We start from the raw sequence: 27,961 nt of genomic DNA, 5'->3' as shown, positions 1-27,961 counted from the left end.
TGAAAATAATGAGTTTTTTTTACTTACATGTCTACTTTTATCACAACAATTTGAACTTAAATTTGCATATGCAATTTTAATATCAGTTTTAGAAAGGGCATAACAGAAATTCATTGACTTTAGACTACTCCTATTGCATATGTGGCTAATGAACATTCAGAAATTCTAATTTGGTGACTTTGAGAAAACACAGAAGTATTCATCAATATGCATAGCAGTCCATTAAATTAACCTTGTGAAGATACAGGATGCTAATGTGCTCAGTGGCAAAATGAGCAAGCATTCTTTCAATCTGAATTATAAAAGCCAAAGGTCATACTATAAGGCAGGTTTTCCTTGATAAATTTCTGATTGAAAGGTAGTGTGATGTATATAATCCCAATCATTCCTTAGATAAAATGTCCCAATGGTAAAGAACTTTGAATCCTAGTATTATATGACCTTTAGTAAACAATTTAAATGTTCCAGATTTGTCTTTTGGAAAATGGAACACATTTAATGTCTCCTTAGATCTTCTTAGGATTCTGAAGAATTCTAATTTTAGACACTGGAAGCTCATTCAAGATGAGGCAATTAGAAATAAAGTAAAATTAAAGAAAAAAACAACAATGAAGGAAGTAAAGCTGTTAAGAAAAGAAGAGAGATTAGTGAAATGAAACATTGGAAAAGGTAAATGAGAAGGGGAGAAACACATTTCCCCCTTTGTGAAGAAACAATCCAAAGCAAGCAGACCTGTATGAGGTGTTTGCTGGGACTCCATGGCCCAGAGGCAGCAGCACAAAGGACAAGGTCTGGAGCACACTGGTCACCACTGCCTCTGTCAGAAACATCACAAAATTGAACACTTGAAGTCGGGATAGAAAGCCAGAGGGAAAAAAATATGCTGGTTATGTATATAAGTGACAAAGCCAAACAAATAAATATCCTTCTTAACCATTCAGAAAAAAAAAAAAAAACCCACATCGCAAAAAGGTAAAAGATAAAAATTGAATTTCACATTATACATAAATTGACCCTATATATTTAAAGTATAGTTGATGTTATACTTTATGTAGAATGCTACCTCCATTTTATTTCACTAAACCAAACTGAAATAGCCACCACCCACACCATGACTTCATGAGGTTGAATTTTGAATGCTCTATTTCCTTGTAAAATCAGACTTTTTAATGATGTCTTCATCTCCAACTTTTATTCTAACAGATCCATTTACATTACTTCCTAAATGTGATTAGATTCTCTAGAATTTGGAAGAATTTAAGTTCATAATTACATATTAGATAAATTGAAGGATGTTGACTAAGCATCTTTTAAATTTTTTTTTAAGTTTATTATATTTATTTGGAGAGAACAGGGAGAGAGAGCAAGAGAGCAGGGGAGTGGCAGAGAGAGGGAGAGAGAGAATCCTGTCAGTGTGGAGCCCTACCCCCAGGTTTCGAACTCACTAACCCTGAAATCATGACCTGAGCTGAAACCAAGAGTTGACGTTTAACCAATGAGCCACCCGGGTGCCCTTAAATATCTTTGTAAAAAATAAAAACATGATGGAACTAAGTATGTGTAAGTTGCTTAGTTGAACCAGGTAAATGTCTCTTCCTCAGTAGTAAAATCACCTTTCATTAGAATGAGTTTATATTTGGATAATCCCCATAAGATCTTTCATGTTGATAGGGTAAAAATTCAGGGAAATATTACTACAATAAAAATGCAAGATATCACTTTTGAAAATTTCTGTAAGTAAGACACTAGTTTTTGTTTGTTTCTTTATTTTCCATACATTTATAACCTGTTTTTTGTTTGTTTTGTTTTAAGACTGTCAATGTGACCTAGTCCAACAACAGACGTAGCTACTCTGGGAAAGTGTCTATAATTCGGGCATTTAACTGGGTAAGGTAACTTCAGTTAGGATTCCTTGAAAGTCAGATTTATGTATATGGTAGATAAATTGATGTTTATTGCTTAACTGTCTTATACTGATTGATTTTTGATACATAAGATCTCTAGGAAGATAATCCCAACAAACTGTAATCTTTAAGGTACTATAACTTTATTTATGCCAGTAGTAAAGCTATTTACTTTATGGAGAAATATTATAATATCAGAAACAAACCATAATTATCAGACATGATGAACATGGTAGGATGATGTACAAAATGTTTAGAAAGAAGAAAGCATTGAATCTTTATACTTGAATTAGCACTTTCTTTCCAAAACCTTTTTGCCTTATGCCTACTTCTCAAATCTTCTTATATAGCTTCTGCTCCATGTTAATTTAGCTACCCTGTGCTCATTTGCATCTTTTACTTTTCAAGCACAGATTTAAATCTGTATCTATATATCGCATATGAAAGTACTTAAGTCTAAGATGGGAAGAGGTTAAAACCTTGACTTTTACAAGTCAAGCGATCCAATTTTGACTCAGGAAGCAATGAAGACTCTTAAAATATTTGATTTTTTTAAAAAGACATCTTCAATAAATATTCAGTTGTAATCAGCCACCCTTCTAATTTGTTAAGTCAGAAAACCATTACAGTTTCCCCTTTAAAGTCATTCTTTTTTTTCACATATTTACCTAATTACCATTTACAAAGCACGTAACATTCTTCTAAGTCTGATTCACATTTGAAAGAGATGAAGTGGTTATAACTTCACAATAAAAATCAGTCCTGATAATTACAGTATTCAGCCTGGATACATGGGTATTCATGCATAGCTGGTGAATAATTGTGGACAATTCGAGAGTTTATAGAATTTACAAAGACTTACTAATGCAAAAAAAAATCAGGAAATAGGAAGCCATGCTATTTGAATGATGTTATCTGCATAATCTTTCAAATTCATATCGTTTCTGAACAAGCATCACAACTTTGAGGATATATGTATGCTTTAGTTTATCTTCCTTCAGGCACAGACTGTACATCAAAGCAAGAAAAGAATTGATAATCATTCCCATTCTGTTCAGTCAGTAAAGAGCTTTACCAAATGATACGTAGGAAAAAAAAGATTGAATTCTTATATAAAATGAGCAGTCATTAACAACAACAGTATTAAACAATTCATCAATATTTATGACTTCTCCGTATAGTTTGATTAATAGTCTTTAAGAAACCTCATTATTTAAATGATTTGTGAAGGGTGAGGTTATTTTAAAGTCAATAATTTTTTTCTCAAATGTATATAAACTCTCAGGCTGGAAGCTACATAGTTTGTGGCAAATATAAAAACATTGCTGGGAATGCTCAAGTCAATGAAACATTTATTAAGTTCTGGGTATATTTGAGTCATTGCTTTAGGCCAGGGTGGGGTTGGGAGGAAGTGGAAGCACGCAGAATCTGAAAGAAGGGGCAACATAGTCCCCACAAAGAGAAATGTGAAACATGTTTTTAAAAAAATAAGATATGCCGACAAAAAAGAAAATACTCTAAAGAAGCAAAGCAACGTGTAAAATTTCTGAAGTTCAGATGTAACTGTAAAGTATTACAAGAACCTATTATTTTAGAGTACTACTGTTCTGAGAAACCTGTAAATTGTGTTGAAGGACAGGTAAATTATAGCCTATAACAAAGGACCGGGTACTACCATAGGAGAGATGAACCAAGATGTTAATTGTCTCTATTATGACTTTCTATAACTTTGCAATATGTATCAGGGATTTTGAAATGTCAAGCCAAAATTTAACTGCCTAAACAAATAATTTTAAGAAGACAGAATTGTGAAATATTGCAATGTAAAAGATGGTTCTATGTTAGTAAAACAAACTGCAAAACTATGCATTATACAAATCTATTTTCTTCTTTGAGAAGTGTGGTACGTAAAATAGTGTCCAAATGCCTATGATTTCACATTTCTGTTATTATAAAAATGCCTTGAAATACAACATCTGTAAATATTTACTTACCTGACAGAATGTAATATTTTAAGAAAGGTTTGCATACTATTTCATTTGAATCTCAGGTAGCTATAATTTTGTAAATTGTGGGGTTTATTACGGAGTCAACTTAGGCTACAATCGCTTTGTTCAGAATTATTTTACTATATGGTCCCATGTTAGTGTTGATGACAGGCTAAATTTCTGTGAGGGTGTGAAGGCAGGAGTGAAATAGGAGCCATGTTTTTATACTGTAAAAATTGAAGGAGGATGACAGTCTCCGTGATAGCTTGTACATGTCACTAACGTGTTTGGTCATCTTGTTGGCATTAGTCTAATGTGTTTGGTCATCAGCTGAAACTGCAGCTTCTCTAGTTCCCAAGTGATTTACTCCTTCATCTTCTCTGATCTTGGGCCAGGATAAAGAATGGCAAATACTCCCCAACTAGCCCCCAAATTGTGTAAGACCTAAACACTGTGATAAATCCTTCATACGATTTCATTCATAGTGGTTTTGTGGTTTCACAAGACCCTAATTTTAGGGTTTCACAGACCCTAACTTTAGAAAAATAAGTAAACTAAAAGATTTTACCGGAACAGAATCTTAATCATGGGTTCTTTGAATTGGGTCTGGGTTATCTGGATGTGGTTCTGTCCCTGGTTATATTTCAAAACATGAATGACAGGGGCACCTGGGTGGCTCAGTCGGTTAAGCGCTGGACTTGGGCTCAGGTCATGATCTCGCAGTTTGTGAGTTCGAGCCCTGCATCAGGTTCTCTGCTGACAGCTCAGGGCCTGGAGCCTGCTTTGGATTCCATGCCTCCCTCTCTCTCTCTGCCCCTCTCTCGCTTGTGTTTTGTCTCTCTCTCTTTCTCTCTCTGTCTCAAAATTAAATAAACACTTAAAAAATTCTTTAAAAGCTTAATGACTGTTTCCAGTGGTAAAACGTCCATTGGTAGTCTATGGCATGAAGTGTCAAAGCAGTTACTTAAATTATCACCTGTAGACACTTGTATTAAGTATCTATTGGACAGGCACCTGGGTGGCTCAGTTGGTTAAGCATGAGTTCAGCCCAGGTCATGATCTTGCAGTCCATGGGTTCAAGCCCTACATTAGGCTCTGTGCTGACAGCTCAGAGCCTCGAGCCTGCTTCAGATTCTGTTCTCCCTGTCTCTGCCCCTCCCCCCGCTCTGTCTCTCACTCTCTCAAAAATAAATAAATATTTTTAAAAAAATGTATCTATAGGAGACAAAACTTTGGAGGATCAATAAGTTGCTGTCATGGAACAGTTTCATGAAAATAAGGAGTATAATGTTGTGGTTTTTTTTATATTTCTGGATTTTACTAGGTGTCATACATAAAATTCTAAGATAGTTTAAAAGATTCCTGTCCTTTAGTGTTCATGATTTGTATAATACCACCCCCTTGCATGAATGCAGAAGTTGTGAATATAATACAATATCATTCTTATGATTAATTTACTAATCAGTTGGGCTTTAAATAATCAAAAGGAGTTTACACTATGTGGGCTTGACCTAGTTGGCTGAGTTCTTTTTTATTTTATTATTTATTTATTTATTTATTTATTTATTTATTTATTTATTTTTTTGAACGAGAGGGTGGGGAGGAGTAGAGAGAGAGAGAGGAAATGAGAGGGAATCCCAAGTAGGCTCCACACTATGCGCACGGAATCCCATGTGGGACTTAAACTCACGAACCGTAAGTTCATGACCTGAGCTGAAATCAAGGGTCAGACACTTAACTGAGTGAGCCGCCCAGGCACCCCAAATTTGCTGAGTTCTTAAAACAAGGTGAAATAAACAATTTGTCTTCTGACTTTGAAGGGGCAAACTGCAATGCAGTGGAAAGAATCCCAGGGCAAAAAACTGCTAATAGTCTCTAGTAGCTAAGGATAGCCACTGGTGGACCACAGGAAAGAAAGCAGGGAGCTCAGTCCTACAACCAAAGAGAATTTGGCTTTGCCAGCAATCCAAATAAGCTTAGAAGAGGACCCTGAGTTACAGATAGGAAAGGAGGCCCAATGGAAAACTTATTTCAACCTGGTGAGACCCTGAGCAGAGAAACCAGTTAATCTTTGTCCAGATTCCTGATTGACAGAAACCTTGACATAACAAATCTGTGTTGCTTTAAGATACTACTTGTGTGGCTATTTGGGAGAGGGGGGGAATAATAGAAAATTAATAGGGGTGCCTGAGTGGCTCAATCGGTTAAGCATCTGACTCTTGATTTCATCTCAGTTCATGATATCACAGTTTGTGAGTTCAAGCCCCATGTCGAGCTCTGTGCTGATGGCTCAGAGCCTGCTTCGGATTCTCTCTCTCCCTCTGTCTCTGCCCCTCCCCTGCTCATGCACCCTCTAAATAAATAAATAAATAAATAAATAAATAAACTTAAATTTAAAAAAATTACCAAGTAAAGAGATTTTATTACCTAGAAGTGAGATACTACTGTAACAAATACCTAAACACGTGAGAGAGCCTTTGGAATCAGGCAGTGGGCAGAGGCCAGGAAAATTTTGGGGAGTATAATAAAGAAAAGTTAAATTTCCTTGAACAGACTGCTAGTAAAATACGGGCTTCCAGGATGCTGCCAGTGAGAGCTGAAAGGATGCAAGGAACATGTAATTGTAAACTGAAGGAAAAAGCATCCTTGTTAGACAGGGACAAAAAAGTCAATGTTTAGGGAGTAATGGGGCCTTGAAAATTGTAATGGGATTATGCTTTTATACTTAAGCCAAGGACTTTGAATCCCTAAATTTTTGCTAAGCCTCCTTTACCAGTCGAAACACTATTTTCTCCCTATCTGAGGAGGTGGTCTACTTTTGCCTGAAAAAAACTTTTATAGCCTCCCTTGTGGTACTATTATTATTTAAGGGACTTCTGATCTTACTCCAGGCCTAACTACCCACAAGTCATTACTTCTAGATCTATAAATGGACTTAAATTCCAACAAGGCCAGAGAATGATGTACAAAGTGTGACTCATGAGAAAGTCTGATATACAAAAGGATTACCAAGATTTTGCAAATGTATATAGACAGAAGTGTAGGGAACATGGGTTGAAATCTATTCTCAAAGTGTTAAATCAAATTTGAGAATATGTTAGATCAGGCTGAATTTAGACTTCCAAAATAGATATTACACATCCAATGCATCTCAATATCATATCAATGTTCAAGAAATTTGAGCATGCAATAGCTTGGCTAACTGGCTGGAGAGTACCATTAATATTTTTCTTGTTTTAGACTCAATTCTGCACTGTACTAAATGAAGGAGAAATACCAGACCTTCTTTAGTTTGCTGTAGATGAAGATATCCAAATGCTGGAGTAGACTGGAATGCTTGAATGGATTTATCATATAAAATTTGCTAAGTACGTCCCACAGAGCTTACAAAGGACAGTCCTTGCTAAATCTAGAAAATACATTCATGAGTGGAACCCTTCTGTGCTTGAGTAGTTCTGTGACGGGCTATTCTTTGTAAACCAGAAATGATAGTGGGAACTATTGCCACAGAACTGAGTCCTCCAAGCTCAATGAGGATAATCAGGCCTTGATCAAGTTGTGACTCTTAACGGTCAAAAACAAGGAATGCATTTTTACCATAATGGGTGACAAAGTCAATCCAAAATCCTAATAATCTGATGGGCAGAAATTTTTAGAATTGACTGCTTGAACATTGTATCTCTAAACTGAAACATATGGGTAGTCTACTAAATTCATATGAGTAACTAAGTCTAAGTTTGGTTAACAAAAGTATTTAAATCACCATAATAGATAACTGCAGTCTCTAAATGAATTCTAATATTGAAGTGACTTCATAGACCTATAGTCTCTTGAAGTAGAGGCCAAGTCTTTCCATAAAGCCAAAAAATAAATACTTAAAATTTCTTCCTCCCTTCCTTCAAATAACCTGTGACCATTTACTAGGGTAACTGAGCATTGGCAAAGAGAAAATAATCAGACTTTTGAGAGATTTCTGGACTCTGTCTCTGAAGTGACCTTAATCCTGGACACCTGAAATGCCATTGTGTTCCGCCAGTCAGATTTGAGGCTTATGAAGGTTAAGTGAGCAATGGCATTTGGGCATGTTCCCATTTCACAGAGGGACTGCTGGATCCCTCAACACATCCTGATGTTATTTTCCATAATTTGGAACAGTCACACTTAGCAACTGGCAGAATTTCCACATTGATTCCCTGGGCTCTTGTAACAAGAAAGGTCAAATAGAGACCACTAGAACTGGTTATATCTACCAAAACGGTAATTCCAAATCAATCATAAGGATGTTGCCAAGGTTAGTGCCACTCTAGAAAACTTGAAGATTACAGGGGTGATGATTCATGCTACATTCTCCTTCAAGTTGTCTATATGGATCATACACAATCCAGACGGATCTTGGAGAATAATGGCAGAGTATTATCATCTCAATCACTTATTGACTCCAATTGCAGCTGCTGTTACAGATGAAGTTTCATAGCTGGAATAAATTAACATATCCCTCAGCTAGCACTTGGTATGCAGCTATTGATCTGGAAAATGTTTTTTTTTTTTCCTCTGTATTTGTTGGTAAAAACCATCAGAAGTGCTTTTCTTTCAACTGAACATACCTGAAATACATCTTTTCTGCCCTACCTTATAGCTATGTAACTTCTAATCCTACAGTATAGTCTAACCTGGAGCAACCTTGCTCACCTCTCCATGCCACTGGACTGCTGTTATACTGATTTATTACATTGATGATATCAATGATATTGATGCTAACTGGACTTGGTTATTAGGGTGTCACAACTATTCTGTACATCTAGTTAAAACAAATACATCACAAAGCATGGAAAATAAATTCCTCTAAAATCCACAGGTCTGGAAAATGTTGAGAGATCACTTGCAAGTTGAATGACAACCTGCTTCCTCCAGCCTCTTCTCTCTCTTTCCCATTTACTATACCCTTTTTCCACAAGGATGATTTAATCACATTATTATCTAGGTACTTGTGTACTTATTCTATAAGAAAACTTATTCAACTTCTTGTTAATTACTCTTTCTTTACAAGTTAAACAAAAATTTCCCCTCTTATCCCTTTTTCTTCTTTCAGTGGAACAGAATTTAAAATACTTATAAGAACATCTGCTTTAAACAAGACTGTATTTCAGCATTTCCTCCTTATCCTCTTGGAATCTTTACAAAAGCATAAGAATGTATTTTTGAATTTTTGAAGAACTCAGAAGTCTCATTTTTAGAGAATCTTGGAGATAAATATAATCCCAAACTCAAAAATACATATTGGGGCTGCCAAAAGCAGCTGAGGCTGAGCAGAAGTTATCTGGAGAGAAGTGAAGACAAGAAGCACAGCAAATGATGAGGACTCTCCTTGACACAGCTCAAAGAACTACAAGAAAAAAAATCTACAGTTCAAATGCTCATTCTGAAGTCAAAAGCAGTAACAGATAGAGGTACTGGTTTGATGCAAAGAAGCAAAGGACATATAGTTACACAAAGAATTGCAAAGATGGGCCATATTTTGGGGGACCAGCCTGTCTCTATAGCAACAAATAGTTTCCCAATCGTGAGCACACAGCTGCCTGGAATAAAGAAGTCATATTGCACGGCCACATGAATAAGTGTTGACTAACAAGATATAAGCTGAACTGCCTGGAAATTTGAAAAGATGACTCAAAAGTTCCTCTTGTCCCCTTTCTCTCCTGCTTCCTCCTCTTTAAGATTCTGATGTAATGCCAAAGTGATTGAGTAGATAAGAAGAGCTTCATAAGAAATAAATAAGCTTTACTCCTGTTTAAACCAATATTATTTGGATTTTCTTTAGAATGGCAGCTAAACCTTATCAGAATAATTATAAATAGACACAGGTTCATATTGACGGCATTTCCAAGAGAAAATAAAAAGTAACAATTCTGACCATTTATCACTTAACCTGGAATTTTTTTTATATGAAAGAACGAGTAAAAGTGTATAGGTTAAGCATAGATATCATAAGCAGCAGCTAAGGCAGGTCCCAGACTGTGCTGGCTTTAGAAGACTGTCATTGTCTCATGAAGTTCCACCCTCTTTTGTTTTTGAATGTTTATTTATTTTGAGAGAGAGAGAGAGAGAGAGAGAGAGCGAGCACATGTGCACATGTGCTAGTGGGGGACGGGCAGAGAACAAGGGAGACAGAGAATCCCAGGCAGGCTCTGGGGATGTCAGCACAGACCCCAATGTAGGTCTTGATCTCACAGACTGTGAGATCGTGACATGAGTTGAAACCAAGAATCAGATGCTAAACCAACTGAGTCACCCTGGTGCCCTAGTTCCACCTTCTTCTTAAAATTGCGAGACCTCTAGATTTCACAAAAAGAGAAACTCAAAATGTAGGATCATTATGAAGAAGTCACACAGACATCTATATTTTTCATCCAATGACTTAAAAAAATTCTTCATCTGTGTCAATTTTAGTTTCTGTAGAATTGGAAGGTTGTCCCTGGTAGTGACTGTGGGTCACCTCTCCATCAGTTCAATCATATTGATGTGATTTGAAGTGGGGGTTAGAACCAACAGTTCAGAATTTTTGAGCCATTTGGTGCAAAAGGTGTTTTTTGTTAAAATATGGGGGATAGGACCTGTGGGCAGAAAGGAGCATTATGAGGAGCAACTGATCATATACTTTGAAGTTGGGAAGGGTAGAGACAAAGGAAGTTTCCAAAAGAATTTTCATATGTTAAAGATTTATGGGATCCTTGGAGGCCTAACTATTGTCAAGCTAAGGTTGTTTTTTTTATTCAACAAGGCATTAACATTAAGATTGGGAGTTCTTGGAGGAATGTCATACTCTGCCTGTCTCAAGTATTTGTTAATAGCCTGCAAGTTATAAGGAAATTTAATTTTATCTACATTTTTTTTGCCTTTGCATTTTCTGCATCAATATGATAATCTTGTTCTTCAAATAACTAGCAATGAAGAAATGGGCAATGAAATCCAGTATTTTTGGCATTTTTACATTGTATCTGAGGATTATTAGCAACCAAAAATAAATATAGTAAATAATTAAAGTGAAGTTGGTTTATATAATAGGATGTTATGCATACATGCATAACTCAGAACAAATTATTGAGCAACAAAAAGTAAAATGCACTTGTGTAAAATATAAACAGACATATTCATGAAACAATATCATACAATTACAGATAAGCATACACATGCACATCTATTACACACATTAAAGTGAAAGCCTACAGTGGATAGTGTGCCTGAAGAAAACATTGGTAAAGACAGAGCTAAAGAAAAATGCTAACAGGAGAAAGGGACCTTGTTTAGGTTATTGGTTTCCATTTACTATATGGAATATAGTATGGTTATTTTTTGGCTTTGAATTATAGAACTAGAAGTGTGTGTGTGTGTGTGTGTGTGTGTGTGTGTGTGTGTGTGTGTGTGTGATATTTTGTTTTCCTTTGTTATTTTATAGAGACATCTGACCAATATCACTGAAGACTGAGAAACAGGGTCGTTTCTCTGATTATAAAGTCAGATTTGATGAGGAGATAAGGCAAGTTGAGGGCAAAGTACAGGCTAACAGCACCTCCCCCCCACCCCAGGTGGAATATGTGTGATATTCCTTGGACATTCCTGGCTACCCAAGAGCAAAGGAAAGGAGTTTAAGTGCTTGCCATGGTGGTGTGGGAAACAAAGGCAAAGGAAAAATTTAATTATCTTACTATCTACAGCTCATTGACAAGTCCTTGAAAGAGGCAGAGTGATCTTCCTGTAGGAGCTCAGCTTCCTCCAATGATCACACTTTGCTAGGGGCAAAAGGCAATCTTGGCTTAACATTATCCTGAACCCCCAAGGATCCTTTCTGTGAGTCTCCTTGAACATATAAAAATTCCTTTGCAAACCTCCTTTTTTTCAACTCCCCTAACATATATGCTGATAATCATATTCCAAGCTTATGGCCCCCTGATATACATCTGAAGGGTCTCATGACTGAGGTTTTACTAAATGGTAATAAATGGTAATTTTCCTAACAGCAGCTAGCCCCTCAGAGACCTGGAAATCTTGCTTCCAAAATTCCTTAGAGACTTACTTGGTATAATTCCTTATACCCAACTTGAGGGTATATAATCGGTCACTCTGCACAACCCCAGTGTAGCTCTTTCTGCCCACAGGTCCTGTACCCAAGCTTTAACAAATTCACCTTTTTTTGTACCAAAGATGTCTTCAAGAATTCTTCCTTGGCTGTTGGCTCCAAACCCCACCATCACTCCAAAACCCCATCAAGATTTATGTATCTATGCATGTTCAATGGCAGATGCCAACCCTGTGTGTGTAAGTATATACATGTGAGAGCACACATGTGTATTTTGCATGAAAGAGAACACACTGAAGATTTTAAACAGTATCTACAGCATCTAAGCCCTAGTTTTAGAAGGCTGGCATGTATTCTAAATTCTTTACATTGCTAGAATAAATTTTCCTTTTCTATGATCCCAGATCTTTTTAAAGCCTAGTTTTTGTCCAAGTTATATATGATATTTCAATTTCTGATCTTCAAATATGGATGCTGTTCCTCTCCTATGTATTATAACCACCTCAGACTATCATTATTATTATTATTATTATCATTATTATTATTATTATTACCACACATTTAATTATCTTTCTCAGGAAAACTGAGTTGATATTTCACTAATTTAACAAATGTTACACATAATTCTAGGAGTATCACGTTACTGGTAGGGCTCCCAATTTCTACATTTGAAATTGATGCTACAAATTGTAAATGAGTCTGGGAATTTACTTAAATTTCAGCCTGTCTTGACACCAAATGTTAAAAAGAGATTCTATGCATTGCATAGAAGGTTGGATAAAATTGCCACAAGAAGAAATTTAGGCAGGTTCTCAGTTAAAACCCTAAATCAGCTGAACAGTTACATTGAACTCTTAGATGAACATTTCTTAGGAATTTAGAGAAGATGCATAACAAAAGCATCTAGAATACAGAAATGCTTGCTGCACATCAGTGCCGGTGTCACAACTAGTGCAACACAGCCGGCTGAGGCGCCAGCACGGAATGCACAATGAAGTCTGAGGCATCGAGCTGCAGGCAAAGCAGGTATGAGCAGAAGTAAGATCACTTCCATGTAACCAGGGACCACTTCCCTAACAACTTTAGCAGTGAGTGATTTAGAAAATGCATAACAAAAGCATGAAGAAAGAACTGTAAGAAAAAAAAAATCCATTAGCAATGAAATTGAGCAGCAAATTTGCATTCTTGTCTTGTACGCTGCAAGGCTACATAGTAACCTTATTGATAGTGTTTAAATTGTGCTTAAATTACAATTGCAAATAAATGAGTGATTTATTGGATTTGGGTTAAAAGTGTGTTGTAATCAGAGAAAAGCAAGAAATGTCTTTCAATATTCTATTAATAAACCTGATTGAAGAATACAAAAGCAGTAAGTTCACCCTCTTCCTTAAATGGTTTAAACAGTGGAAGAAGCAAGTCACGTGCTTACTGTAAAACACATGTTTGATTGGGTCTTTTATCATACTCTCAAATGTCATTTTCCTGAACCCTTTCCTTTTTGATCTTTGGCAAGGAAAGGATATATAATATTTTACTAAAAATATGAAACACATACTTCAGCAACAATTAAACACCGAGAAGGTGTAAATATGCTTTAACTCTTCTACAGATTTACTTTTATAGATCAGGTAATGAGCTGATACGATCTCTAACGCACCAATTTCTTTATCCCCAAAACATTTTAAATAATTTTATAGTGCAGGTACAGGGCATAGGATCAATCATGTGATGGGCTTATTGTTTTCATTTATGGTTTGTATAACTTGTTACAAGTACATTGTTGTATTTTCTTTATATTCTGATGTCTCAAAATGATGCATTAAAATTGCAGCTTGTTTTTGTTTTCCACTTTTTAAAAACATTTTCCTCTTATCTTCCATTCCAAAGGAAGAATCTGGCCTTTTGCATATCTTTGCCTAAGAAGGTTTTACAAGATAGGTAGGGGAAGCTACCTCAAACAAGTCTCATTTTTGTATGCATGTGAAAGCTCCGGCTTATTCATGAGACTTTGCTAAGTATTCCACTGGAGAAGTGCCTTATATTTTGGAAGCCATTTCACTGTTAATAAATTAACTCAAAACAACTCATTATACTTGTCAAGTTACATGTTATCACAAAACATGTTCCTGTTAAATATTTGCAAAATTTTTAGCAAATTTTAGTGCATGGGTTGTTTTCAACATCTTTGAATATTTTTGAAGTTTGGTTCAGTTTTAATTTTAATATGTGTGTGTGTGTGTGTGTGTGTGTGTGTGTGTGTGTGTGTGTGTTTAGATCTCAGACCATTGATTCAGCCAATTAGCTTTGGTTTTGAATTCCAATGTGTATGCATTCATATTTCAGACACTGAACATCTCATTTCTTTTCAATATACACCAGCTATACATTTGATAAGGTCAAGTTCTATTTCTGGATAAGGATCAAAAGTGTGTTGAAATTAAGAAAATTTCATGATTTACAAATGTATTGACATCCACCCTTTGTAAACGCTTGTAAGTCAAAACTCACAAGAAAACGCATTCCCGAATGTCATAAGCCCGAACCCTGCAAGAACCCAGGGTATCCTGTACTTTACTCATAGAGGAAGTGATAGGACAGGACTACAGTAGGCAAAGAGAAAACAATTTAAAATGAAAATTAAACTGTAACCGTGAACTGCTAGTTATAATTCATGAGGGAGACTCAAATGCTGTGAAAGCTATAATGTTTTTTTTTAATGTTTATTTATTTTTGAGCGAGAGAGGGCACATGCGGGAAAGGGGCAGAGAAAGGGAGACAGAGAATCCCAAGAAGGCTCTGCACTGTCAGCACAGAGACTGACGTAGGGCTCTAACTCACGAAACTGAGATCATGACCTGAGCCAAAACCAGGAGTCAGATGCTTAACCTACTGAGCTACCCAGGCATCCCTATAACGTTCTTATAGAACTTGTGAATTTTTCAAATCCTTAGAAAACATCATATTTGCTAAATAGGTAAGTTTTTCAATTTAATGACCTGGCTACTTGGTAAATTGTCTTTCAGCCATTTGATTTTTATTACATATTTTCACCAGATTTTTGGCCATCTATCATGTTGGCCTTTTCCCCTGAGTAAATGGTTTATCTTAGGAAGGAATAAACCTTCTGATTGCCTAGGGAGGCTGGATACTGAGCCAATTTCCATTCTTTCAGGAAGAGCACAGAAGCTGCAAAGTCACCATTGACTTTCAAGGCAGCAGTCAGTAACCCAGGGGAGGAGAGAAATGAAGGACTTCTTAGAATTTTGGCAGATTAAAAACAAAAACAAACAAAAAGGAAACCTAGAACTTCTATAAGAATCTGAAAAGGTAATATGACAAAATGCTAATAACTGAAATGATATTTCTCTGTCAAACCAGATTAATAGAGATTTGGAATTAGTTATACATTTTTTCAAGTGCTGTAGACCAAAGTACCTTTATTCCACTTTTCTTCCTATGGTTGGAACTATATTTTACAACTGATTTTTACAAATGAGAATAAAATAAAATAGCAGCAATTCTAAGTGATAGCTCACCAATACTTTGTTAACTTGCCCTAGATAAAAGGAAAGGTTCAATAGAAAGAAATGTTGCATCTTATTACTTATAACTATAGCTTGGTTAGTTTGAGTTTAATTTTACAAGGATATTTCTAATTATTGGTGATTATCTCACCATGTATTATGAAAAGAGGTGAAATTTTTGATATTTATATGCTAAAAGTTTTTTAGTAGAACTACAAAAATAATGATCTACAGATTATAAAGGACACGCTTTTAAAAATATTTTAATTCTGGGGCGCCTGGGTGGCTCAGCCGGTTAAGTGGCCGACTTGGGCTCAGATCATGATCTCGCAGTCCGTGAGTTCAAGCCCCACGTCGGGCTCTGTGCTGACAGCTCAGAGCCTGGAGCTTGTTTCAGATTCTGTGTCTCCTTCTCTCTGACCCTCCCCTGTTCATGCTCTGTCTCTCCCTGTCTCAAAAATAAATAAAACGTTAAAAAAATATTTTAATTCCTGGGGTTAGTAACCTTTAAATGTAGAGACACAGTAAAGCACTGTAATGGATAAGTATCAGTGACGATGAGTAACTATGTTGAATACAGCAACATTTGAGTGTAGATACTGGGAGTAGATAGGACTCAGATAGCAGGAGAGGAAAACAAGCTACAACAGGACTAAGGCCTGGTCATGAAGTATGACTGTAGCATTTATCATATACCAGTTCCTTCATATTGCACTGATGCCTTAAACCCCATATGAATATTTTGACATAAACAGGGTGTAAGTATTAGCAGATTCCCAGAGCAGTCATCTGGTCAAAAGGACTTACTAGTATTCTATTCATTTTAAAGTAATGTATCTATCCTAAGAGATACTGTTCAAGCTTTGGGGGTCAGAAATGCAAAAAAAAAAAAAAATAGGAGAGGCAGGCAATCATTTCCATGTTTTTCCTCTGTCCACAACATGGAATTTCTGTGATTGACTGTTAATATGCTATATGGCCATAATCATGATGAACAATTTTTTCGTGACCTTAAATTTCTGATACAGGATGTCAAATCCAACCTCTTTAACTTTTTGATGCCAGCCAACGATTGAGCCCTGTGAAAACAGGTCCCACATCTATTTTTCTTGATATTATATCCCATTTTCTCAACTACTTTCTGGTAAGCAGATCAAGAGGTACCCAATGAATATTAAAATTCATTCAATCAAAATATGTATACTTATTCCTACTACAAACTCACTAAGGATTCCTTAAACTCACTAAGCGAAAAGTTTTGACATGTTTTAGTATTTTTTGCCTACATGATAAGTAAGCAATGGAATTTCAGGATTCTGTACTTCCGTTAACACATGGTTCTCATAGGGTTTTTTTACTTACTAGATTTTTTTTTGTTTTATATTACAGTGTCTTTACTAGATGACACTTCTATTTATATTGGAGTTATGGGTACTGTTTCTTCTGCTTGAAGATGTTTATTTATGACATTTGAAATCTGCCCCCTTGTTTCCTTCTACTTTTTACCATCAAGATTCCAAGGGCTAAGTCATTCCAACCCACTCTCTCTCTCCAGAATGGGCACCTTCTGAAGACTCACCTCTGTTTCCACACATAGTTATCCATTTCCTTTCAGTTGTATGGGAGGTAGTGCTATAATCCTAAAAGCTTCAGTCCTGTTCCATTATTCCCCTGTTTAGAAAGAGATATTGAGATGATTAGAAAAACTGGTACAAAATTTTGGGAAAGTAATATTAAGGTAATAATAAAAAGGAGGTATTAACAAAATATCACTAAAATTTGTTGTTAAGTGTCTTAAAGGACAAAGCTAAAAAGAAATTTTCAAATGCGTTGGCATTCCTATTTTTGCTAGTCTCAGGTAACCACAGATAGCTATAAGGTAGCAGTATTTATTTCTAGCCTAAATGGATTTAGACATGCCTCAAATACAAGTAGTTATCATTACAGATTTCATGCCCATCAGAGAAACTCCCCACCACTGGTAAGTTTGTGGTCTATCCAGGTTGCTGCTAAGAAGCTTAGTGAATGTTACAAGTTAAGAGGAGAAACAAAACATAGTAAGTAGTACAGGAAATAGCTATTGTCATAATATATGTTTTCTAGCAATAAGAAATAAATACATAAATTCCAAAAGATTGGTAAGACTGTCCATGTAATATCATGTTTAGTTTGAAATCTTTAATTACCTGTTAAGTATAAAGAAACCAGAGATAGCTTAGAAAAGACGGTCAACAGTGAGGAGGAATAAATAAACAACTTATTAAAAGAAGGTAAATTCACTCCAAATATAAAATTTTATTAGTCGCTTTCCAAAGTAATAACTTAAAATCATGGCTTAGTTTCCAAATAAATTAAGATTGAAAATCTGAACGGTTGAGCAATATGGGATGAGGGATAATTAAGTAAATGAAATGAAAATAATTAATGACATATTGAGAGATAATGAGAAAAAGCCTAAAGATATTATAAAATTGTCTTCATTAGTTTTACTTCTTTTGTTTTAAAAATGCATGCATTTGTAAGACTATACCCATGCATATTGCATATGAAAATATTGATTAGGAGATAATTTCTCAGATATAAACAAAATAGCCGATTATTAGATATAATGCTATAAAGCAACTGCAATGAATTATAACATTGTAACTAGTTATTCTTCTCCAACTCTATAAGCTCCAAAAATACCAACACTCCTCCAAGTTACATTTTTTAAAATTTTTTCATGGTTTATTATTTTTGAGAGAGAGAAAGAGAAAGCGTGAGTAGGGAAGGGGCATAGAGAGAGGGAGACACAGAATAGGAAGCCGGCTCCAGGCTCTGAGCTCTCAGCACAGAGCCTGATGCGGGGCTCAAACTCACAGACCACGAGATCATGACCTGAACTGTAGTCAGCTGCCCAACCGACCGAGCCACCCAGGTGCCCCTACATTTGCAAAGCATGACAAACATAAACATAAAAGGTATGGAAGGGGAAAATATGGAAATGCATTTGATAGGCTTTTTGGAGATATGCACAAGCCCTTAATAGTAAGTTTTATCAATATAGAAATACCTACATAAGACGATACTCAAATTATAAGCACAGATTAATGTATTTCAAGTAAGTTTTGATGCCTGCAAAATATTTCAGTTTTATTTAAAACAATATTAACTATAAAATGCTTTTCCATGACTATTTACTTTAAAAGCAGTATCTTTATTGTGTAGATGAGGCAGTTTTATGTTTCTTATGTAGAGTTTATCAATTTTACCCATTTAAGAAAGCTAAAGAAAAGGGTTTTTTTTAATTTTATATTTAATATAATTCAAAATACCCAATTCATAAGAATAAAATAATACATTTTACAATCTACAATGAGTTTATACACATTGAACTTACCTTTTAAAACACTGATGCAAATGTAATTTAGGCTTTGAAAGCCAAAGATAAAATAGGTCAAAATAACTTATCAAAACAACGTTTTGTTGAGACAGTTTTCCTAAATCAATGGTTATCAGCCAAAGCAATTTGCAGCCTCTATAGGATTCATTTAACAGGGTCAGGAGACATTTTTAGTTGTCAACAAACTGGGAGAGAGGGGCTGGGGAAGCTATTGGAATCTAGTGGGCAGGGGCCAGAGATGCTACTAACCATTCCTATAATGTATGAACAGACAGACCCTCACAATAGTTATCCAGACCAAAATGTCAACAGTCCTAGCATTGAGAAACCCTGCTTCTGAGCAGGTTTGAGACTATAGATATTTAGAAAATAGGAAATCGACGTTTTTTTCTCTCCAAGCAGTGTAAAATCCACGTACAATAGAATAATCCATACTTCCCTTAATAGACTTTGTCTTCTTTGCCTCATTAATCATCAGTCATATTCCAACACTTGTTGAAGACATAGCATTTAAAAATTAAGTAAAATTTAAAAGGTCTTACTAATACAACATAATTGAAACTGAATACAATTTCTAAAAATTTGCCATATTCCCATATACAAAATTACACAGACATACACATTAGGAAAAAATACATCTAACATTTGCATAACTCCTTAAAATTCACTTTATTATTCCAAGTGGCCTCATTATACCCCCGAATTCAATTGCCTCCAATACATTGGTTGTGTTTAACAGTAATCTCATTTCTTGAGCTTCAGAGGTGTTCAAGATCTATTGGTCCCCTTTTCATAGACGCTGTTAGTAACCTGCCCAGCATAGAGTAATATGCAGTCAATTCTATTGACTAGACCATAAATAGTATGAGAATATGAAAAGCCTGCCTAGTTCACCAATGTATTTAAATACTTTACATAATATTCATCACATATAGAATCTCAATAAATATTTATTGAATGAATGAATGAATGAAATAGATAAGTTTTTAATTTATTTTTCAATTGTATAGAATATTTCTGCTTTTATTACAGAATCCAAAAGATTTAAAATCTTTATATTTTGTATATTTGGAAAGCAAATACCATTTTAGGGGTAGCACAGTTGAAAGTAATTGACCAAAAATATTCATAAAACTTTGATTCTTGAGTCACACAATGTAAAAGCCTAGTAACAGGTTAATGAGCTGTTGAATAGCCTGTGATAAATAGTGGGAGGTTGAAGGGAAACCCATTAACATGTCAGAACTGCTGAGATGGAGTCCTTGTTTTGAACATTTCTTTTTCTTTGGGAAAAAAAAATATTGACATCGCTCCATCTCCATTTGTGCTTTGTTAAGGAGAAAACTAGATTTTTAATTTTGCATCTGTTTGTTTATTAAATGGAACTATGTTCAAACTGCATTTAAAAGCTGCACCAAAGCTTAGAGTCTTCCAGAATCTGTTCGCAAGGGTAAGGACAAATGTACATAAAAGACCTCTGGTTTTCACTGACATCACATCTTGTCATCTTTACCATATTACTAGTAAGTAATATTGCATATTTAATTTTGCTTAGAACTTAAATATGGAGAATACATAAAAAATAAATTTAATATTCAAGGAAATAAGAAATAATTCAATCAATAATAGAAACAAAAATACAAATTTAATTTTACCTTGAAATGTCATTTTCATGTTCCCTTAGCAATTCGAAGTTACAATGAGGACCTAACTGAAGACAGCATAGACAAGGAATTTATTCTTGTCTCATTCAGTTCCTTGACAGATAAGCTTGTATTTAGATATTAATTCATTGCTTTATAGTAAGTGGATAATAATAGGTGCTTTCCCTTTCGTATTATGTTAGTGCAAAATGAATATTATAATTTATGTGAATGTCTTTTGAAAACCACAGATGTGAAATTCCCAATGTGTATTTTACCATTCTCTTTAAACATGTAAAGATTTTTTATGATTCATGTACCATACGTTTGCTGAAATTTCCTTTAAAATATCTGGTTCTGTGATTCCACATTTTCCCACTAACAGTGATAAATTAGGACAGAAGAACTATGCTTCTGTGCATCTACTTTATAAATGCAGTATTTTTAATCACTTTTTCTAACAGTACAATATTTCAGACTATGTGAGAAGACTTTAAAATTATCTATAATTCCATTAAATATTGTAGTCGTGTCCTTCCTGACTTATACATGTAATGGGATGAAAATTATTTTATCAGCTGGTACATTTTGGAAACATATTGTCTTTATTTAGAAGAATCATTTGATGTGCAACTTGAAAGCACTGAGTTCAAGTTTGTGAAACAAAAAACCTAGACATAGAGAAATATCTTTGTGTAAGGAAAAAAATACCCAGAAACTTAAGGATTTTAGATAGCTAAGGAGCAAGGCATAAGTACAGTTAAATGTAAGTTGGATTAGAGGTTTACTACTGTAAATGTTTTTCATAATTATAAGCAATACGGTTCTAAGTTTGAGTGTCCCAACCTTTCTTTCACAATCCATCCTTACCTATCCACAAGAAGATACAATATCTACAAACATCTAGAAAGGTAAAATGTCCCTACTCATAATTATAAATTATTTTAGTTTGTTTTCTTTTGTTTCAAATTTATTTATTTATTTTGAGAGAGATAGAGCACGAGCACGGCATGGGCAGAGAGAGAGAGGTAGACAGACAATCCCAAGCAGGCCCTGCACTGTCAACACAGAGCCTGACATAGAGCTTGATCTCATGAATCATGAGATTAGGAGCTTGAGCTGAGATCAATATTCAGAAGCTTCACCGACTGAACCACCTAGGCACCCATATAAAATATTTTATGTATTAAAATATATGTTGACCCAGTGTGAAGTCCTTACCTTTATCAAGTTGCTAGGTTCATCAAGCAGCACAATATAAAACTTAGAGAATATACTTAACCTGTTCCCTTCAGCTTTAAATTAATTTCTATCCCTAAGTCCCTGTAAAACCAAACCAAACAAAACAAAACACAAAAACCTAGCAAACAGATTTTCTCAGAATTTCTTTTTGTTTGTTTTCTTATTTTATCTGACTTGTTGCAATGAAGGTAGAGTTGGCATTGGGGCTAATGGGGAAGAATTGTATTGGGGCTAATGGGGAAGAATTTGGTGACATATGATTAATTTTCACTTACCAAGTCAGGTGCTGAAAAACATTTTAAGGATTGAATTTACCTCCAGAATTATGAATGTCAGTGAAATGTAAGAAATTTTTTAGCTTTTCAATGTCATTCTTTAAAGGAATAAGTCCCTTACTAATCTGGAATGTCTGACATTTTTTTTTCAATGAATAATTAAATGTACTCATTGAAATGCAATTCAGATCCTCACTGCTCTGCTCAAGACTTTTGATGCTTCCTATTTTCATCCAAATATATTCCAGTATCTTTATGTAGAACATAAGAACTCTAGTATCTTGTAGTGTCCCTGACCTCATGTCCTACTTCTCTATCCCTCTCTCAATGGGCTGCACATAAACTAGTCAAAGTCCAGCCAGGATTTTTACTTGTTCCCCTTGTTTGGGACATGCCTATTCCAGATCATGCCATGGACACTAAAAAGGAACAATTGAAAACTTTGACTATAAGTTTGACCATCAATATGCATTTCATTTATCAAATATATCTTAAAGTTTGGGAAGGTTTCATTAAAAATAACTAATTTAATTGCAGTTAGTGAAAGGTTTATTTTCTTTTCTAGGAGAAAATAGATATTTTAAATATTTTGCCATGAATCTGTTGATTTGTTAGGAAGGTGTGTTTCAATATATATTTTGAATAAATCCTCAGAAATATAGAGAGGCATCTAAAAAATGTTTTAACAGTTCTCAAAAATTATTTTTATATTTCATACAGCCAGAGAATGTACAATTTTTTTAAAGTTACCAAATAAAATGAAAAGCTAAAGGAATATTCTAAGGTAAATATCAACAGCAGTTACTGATTTTTTAGAAGAGATATATTTTGAATTTCCCCCACAAGACCACTTCTCTCGTTTGACTACTTCTCAGTCAATTCATACTTTCTATACTTTTAAAATGCATATTAATTTTAGCTTACTATGCTAATATTAAAAAGATATAATATTTGTAATTGCATGTTTTTTTATATCTCACTTATTAATTCCTTGAAAAATAGTGGGTAATTCAATTAAACATCCAGCAACACTTTGCAACAAATAAATTGAAAAATACATTTTTGGTCATTCAAGTGTATTGACCCATTCAAGTGTATTAGCAATATGAAAATGGTTGGATAAATTACTAGTATTTCTTTATTTTTGTGGGTTTACAAGGCTTTACACACTATTTATTCTTCACAGAAATCAACTGTGCTTGCAAATACTTTGTTAGTCTTAAATTTCTTTCCCATTAAATGCCAAAAACTGGATATGTTTATTGTTATACTAAAGGAAGGAATGCACTATCTCAAGAATGATTTTTAGTAGCAAGAATCACATATTTCCTATTATATAGAAAAAAGATTGAGACAATGTACAGATTTGAAAGTAGGTTATTTCTTATGTATAGTCTATAACGGGTTATATATAGAGTATAACGTGTAGGCTAACTGAGAAAACATAAGTAATAAGCAACACTTTGTTCTGGGAAGAGTTTGTATATGAAATGTGCTGCCAACTTGTCAATATTTTAAAAATAAATAATTTGACCAAATATTTTATCCAACATAACAGTCTGAAAGTTGTGAAGTAGACAGATTATTTCTAATTTCTTTGCAGGTGTTTTATAGATATCATTATGCTAGAAAACAATTGAGCAGTATAGATATGAATTTTCAGTATATGTATTTTGAGCCAAAGACATAACTTTTGATTATTAAATCTTTCTAATTGGGAAATGTTTTTGCATTACAGAATCACTATAAGTCTTTCACTTGAATTCGGTTATAATCAGTAAGCCATAATGACTAGGAACTTCCAATTGGTTCAGGGGAAAAATAGCAGTCCATGGTAGCAAAGACACCTGTATCTCAATGTCAGATCTGCCATTTAATAGCAGAAAACTAGGCATGTTGATTAACCTCTAGGTGCTTTACTTTTCATTGTTAAGTAGGGCATGATAACTCCTGCCTCACAGGATTGTTATGGTTTATGTAAACAACATGTCACAAGGTACATGAATATTAAGATAAAGCTACATGTCTTTGTATTAATCATGTTAATCAGATAAAGAAATGGTACAAGTTCAAAAATAGTACCAAAAGCAGAAGAAAAAGTAAAAGTCATTTTATGACAAAATATTAAAGATAAATTCAAATAAATCACAGTTGTTATGCAGTATAGGTTTTACAAATCTTAAAAGACAATTGTCATAAATAGAAGGTATTGTCACACTAGGGCGTTCCGGCTAAATATAGAATTCTAGTCACAAGAGCTTCCAACCAGTCTCACTGCTTCTATCCTTGGCCTTCTATTGTTTATTCTTAACAAAACAATAATAATGTTCCTTTCAAGACAATTAGACATGTTCCTTGACTCCAAACCATCTAGTGGCTTCACAATTTACGCAAAATGAAAGATGTCATTTCATAAGCTACATTGCACTGCTTCATGTCATTCTGGGCCACTTCTCCAATCTGATATTACACCTGTCTCTGTCTCACTCATTTCATTTCAGACACACAAATTACCCTGTGTTTATGAAACAATCAAGGGATAGTTCTGCCACAGAGCCTTTTACCATACTGTTCCCTCTGCCCCAAAAACCTCTTCCCTGGCTATCCAGATAATTCATTCCCATACTTCAAGTCTCTGCTGACATGGACCTTTATCGGTTGACCTCCAGTTGTCATTTTTCTCTTTACTTCTCTTCATTTCACATATCGCTATCAAAATTCATTCATTCATTCATTCATTCATTCATTCATTCATTCATGTTTATTGTCTCTTGCCTCACCCACACTAGAAAGTAACTGTGAAAGCAAATGCTAAATAATTTTTAATTCTCAGTAATTGTTACATAGAGTGTCTCAGAATGTATTTACTGTATGAATAAATATGCTTTAATTTTTAATTTAGGATTATCCATGTGCTTCTTTTTAACCCCTTCATGCTTGGAATAACTTATTACTATTTCCATATACAGTTTTATGTTATGCTCTTTTTAAACCTCTAAAGCAATAATAGCTATTAAATCTTTGAATTCTACTTTTAAATATTTTGTATTTTAAATACAGAAGTCTTACTTATTTCATAACTTAAATTATGGATCCAACATAAAGTTTATGAACAGTTCAGAAGGTCGTGTTTTACAATTGAGATCCATAAAGTTTTTCTTGTATATACATATATACTCTGACAGAGAATAATTTTATCCTTCAGTTCTTAGAATATTTACAAACAACTTTGCTTTAAATTGTGGTTAATGCAGTTTCTCAATGAATCCATTACATAGTTTGAATATAAGTATAATAAAAAATGCATATGTTTAATAAAAGTAGAGCAGTAAACCACCTCTACTTCAAGTAATCAACATTTCATTAATAAATATAACCCATGTACTAATATTTCTTATGCATTAAAAATAGTACTGATACGTTTCAGTAAACATCTAATAAAATCAAAATAAATTATAAGAGTTTCTATAAGATTTATCATTCCTCCACTGTTTCTTCACACAGTTTACTTATACCAATGTTCTCCTGGGTGCCAGGACTCTGCTATGCACTGAAAGTGATGTGTGAAGGTGGAGCATATACAATAAGGGTGAAAATGTTTTCTGCCCTTAACTTCAAAATAATAGCAGTCTCTTAGAGAAGACAGAAAGAGAAATAAGTAGTTTCAAAATCATGGTAATTACCAAAACAGGGGGGAAATTTTTCAAAGTGCTAACAGGATTAAGCAACAGTCCCCCCCAACCCCAAATCTGGGAAATACAACTAAAGGAAACATATACCTTCAGTGGGTATGGAAGGTATTCACCATGCAGAAACTTAGATCTGAAGGTCATAGAAACAATACTGGGCAAAGAAAACGCTCAAAGAAAGTTAACAAAATATCCATACTTTAGTGATATTTAATATGAAGTTTAAATGTATTATCAATATTCAAAAGTCAAAACAAATAAACAATTTAAATGCATTTTCCCCTCCCTTTTCCAGACTCTTATTTTCAAGGCTTTTAAGCCCAAAGGATAAAAAAGGAAATAAAATGGCTGTACAATATTCACTTGCTTATTTTAGTTTGTATATAATTATCCTGATGCACACATATGTGAGGCTAATATTTGCCAAATTGGCAAACTTTCCTTTCTTCTTTATAATTTCATTGCTAAAAATTCACCAATTTTTTTTATAAATGAAATAAACATTTCAGATTTATCCTCATAAGTGAAGAATATTTTTTCACTTGAAACAATTAGGATTTACTTCTATAGATCACATTGAGTCTGGCAGGAAAGCCATTGCTACAGCTGCACTCACTTCAGTGAATTACTTTTTAATTACCAACAATTCTCTTCATTTGGCTTGGATGACCAGACAAGCATCTGGGAATTAAAAAAAAAAAAAAAAAGTCTCTCTAACATAAGATCTTTTCTTAGCTGTACAAATCCCATTTTTGTTTTTGTTATTTTTAACCAAAATAGGGCCATAATTTTTTCTTTCAATACTACTAAATAAATTTAGGCAGGATTCCATAGCAACACTCAGTACAGAAAAATCTAAATAAATAAGGTCAGGCAAAGCCTAGTAATTAAATCAGCAGGGCTGAGATCTCTCCCTAGTGGAATTTTTAAATCTCAATGCCAATTGGCCCAACAGTCTTAGAAGAGTACTTTTGCATCTGAGTTATTTCTGTCATAGAGGGCTGGGTTACCTTTCAGGGTTGTAACATTTCCACTGGCTCCAGCTTCTTCCTGAAAGCTGAGGATAACTTCCTTGGATCATCCATGAGGCTGGAAACATCGCTCCTTTTTTCAACCAAGCTGGCCAACTGGAGCGAAGAAGAAATTCAAAACAGTGTTTTTCCATCTCAAAATTAAGAAAAAAGAAGGCCAATCCCACAGGGAGGTTTTAACATCTTCAGATATTCAGCTTGTAGAAGAGCCTCACACAGTGTCTGTTGGTTAGTTCCCAAATAACAGCCTGTTAAGGGAGCTTACACTTCTTGTCTGTTACGAGACGAGGGCCATTATGTTCAGCATCTGCCAGTGCTTCTCCCTTCTTTATGTATCTCCAGACTGTATTTTAAAACAGAAACTTTCTAAAAGAAACCACGTCTTTCTCTTCAATGTTTAAAAAAACTGTATTTGGTAAATCAGGTCCTAATTCAACATATAGTATTTTCATCAGCTTAATAATTAAGAAGGCAGAAATACCATTTAATGTTTCAAAACCAGATAAAGTTATTTACCATTCCATAATTAGTTATTGAATGTTGACATTAAAAATAACCTTAGCAGCATTTAATTCTCTGTACCGTTCACTCCTTCTAACACTCCTTTTTTGGGTGCCTGGGTGGCTCAGTCAGTGAAGCTTCTGACTCTTGGTTTTGGCTCAGGTCATGATCTCATAGTCATGAAATCGATCCCCACATCAGGCTGGGTGCTGGGTATGGAGCCTGCTTAAGATTCTCCCTCTCTCTCACCCACCCCATCCCCCCTTTCTCTCAAACACACACACACACACACACACACACACACACACACACACACACCAAAGAAACCAAAACATTCCTTTTTGCTTCTAAGAATTCATATCTATCTCAAGCAGCCTTACCAGACTGACTTCTCTCACTTAGTAATGTGCATTTACATTTCTTCCATGTCTTTTCAGGGCATAATAGCTCATTTCTTTTTAATGCTGAATAATATCCCATTGTCTGGATGTTCCACAATTTATGTATCCATTCACCTACTAAAATATACCTTGGTTACTTCCAAGTTTTAACAATTACAGATAAAGCTTTTATAAACATCCATGTGCAGGGTTTTTTGTAGACATTTTTTTTTTAAACTCTTTGGATAAATACCAAGGAGCATGATGTCTGGATCTTATGGTAAGAATATGTTTGATGTTGTGAGAAACTGCCAAATATCTTCCCGAG

The 27,961-nt window shown here is 34.6% G+C and overlaps 1 long non-coding RNA gene across 1 annotated transcript; it reads right to left on the bottom strand.

The window, feature by feature from the left end:
* Positions 1-41: 41 nt before the first annotated feature.
* On the bottom strand, positions 42-26,843 carry LOC109498777. The gene is made up of 3 exons (XR_002741676.2): positions 26,732-26,843; positions 17,070-17,161; positions 42-817 (listed from the first exon to the last, which is right to left on the bottom strand). It is a non-coding gene; the product is annotated as an uncharacterized LOC109498777 (long non-coding RNA).
* Positions 26,844-27,961: the final 1,118 nt, after the last annotated feature.

This window comes from Felis catus, chromosome A1, assembly GCF_018350175.1.
Source record: "Felis catus isolate Fca126 chromosome A1, F.catus_Fca126_mat1.0, whole genome shotgun sequence".
NCBI lineage: Eukaryota > Metazoa > Chordata > Mammalia > Carnivora > Felidae > Felis > Felis catus.
The sequence above is the reverse complement of the archived record's forward strand: the minus strand, read 5'-3'. Positions and strand labels throughout refer to the sequence as shown.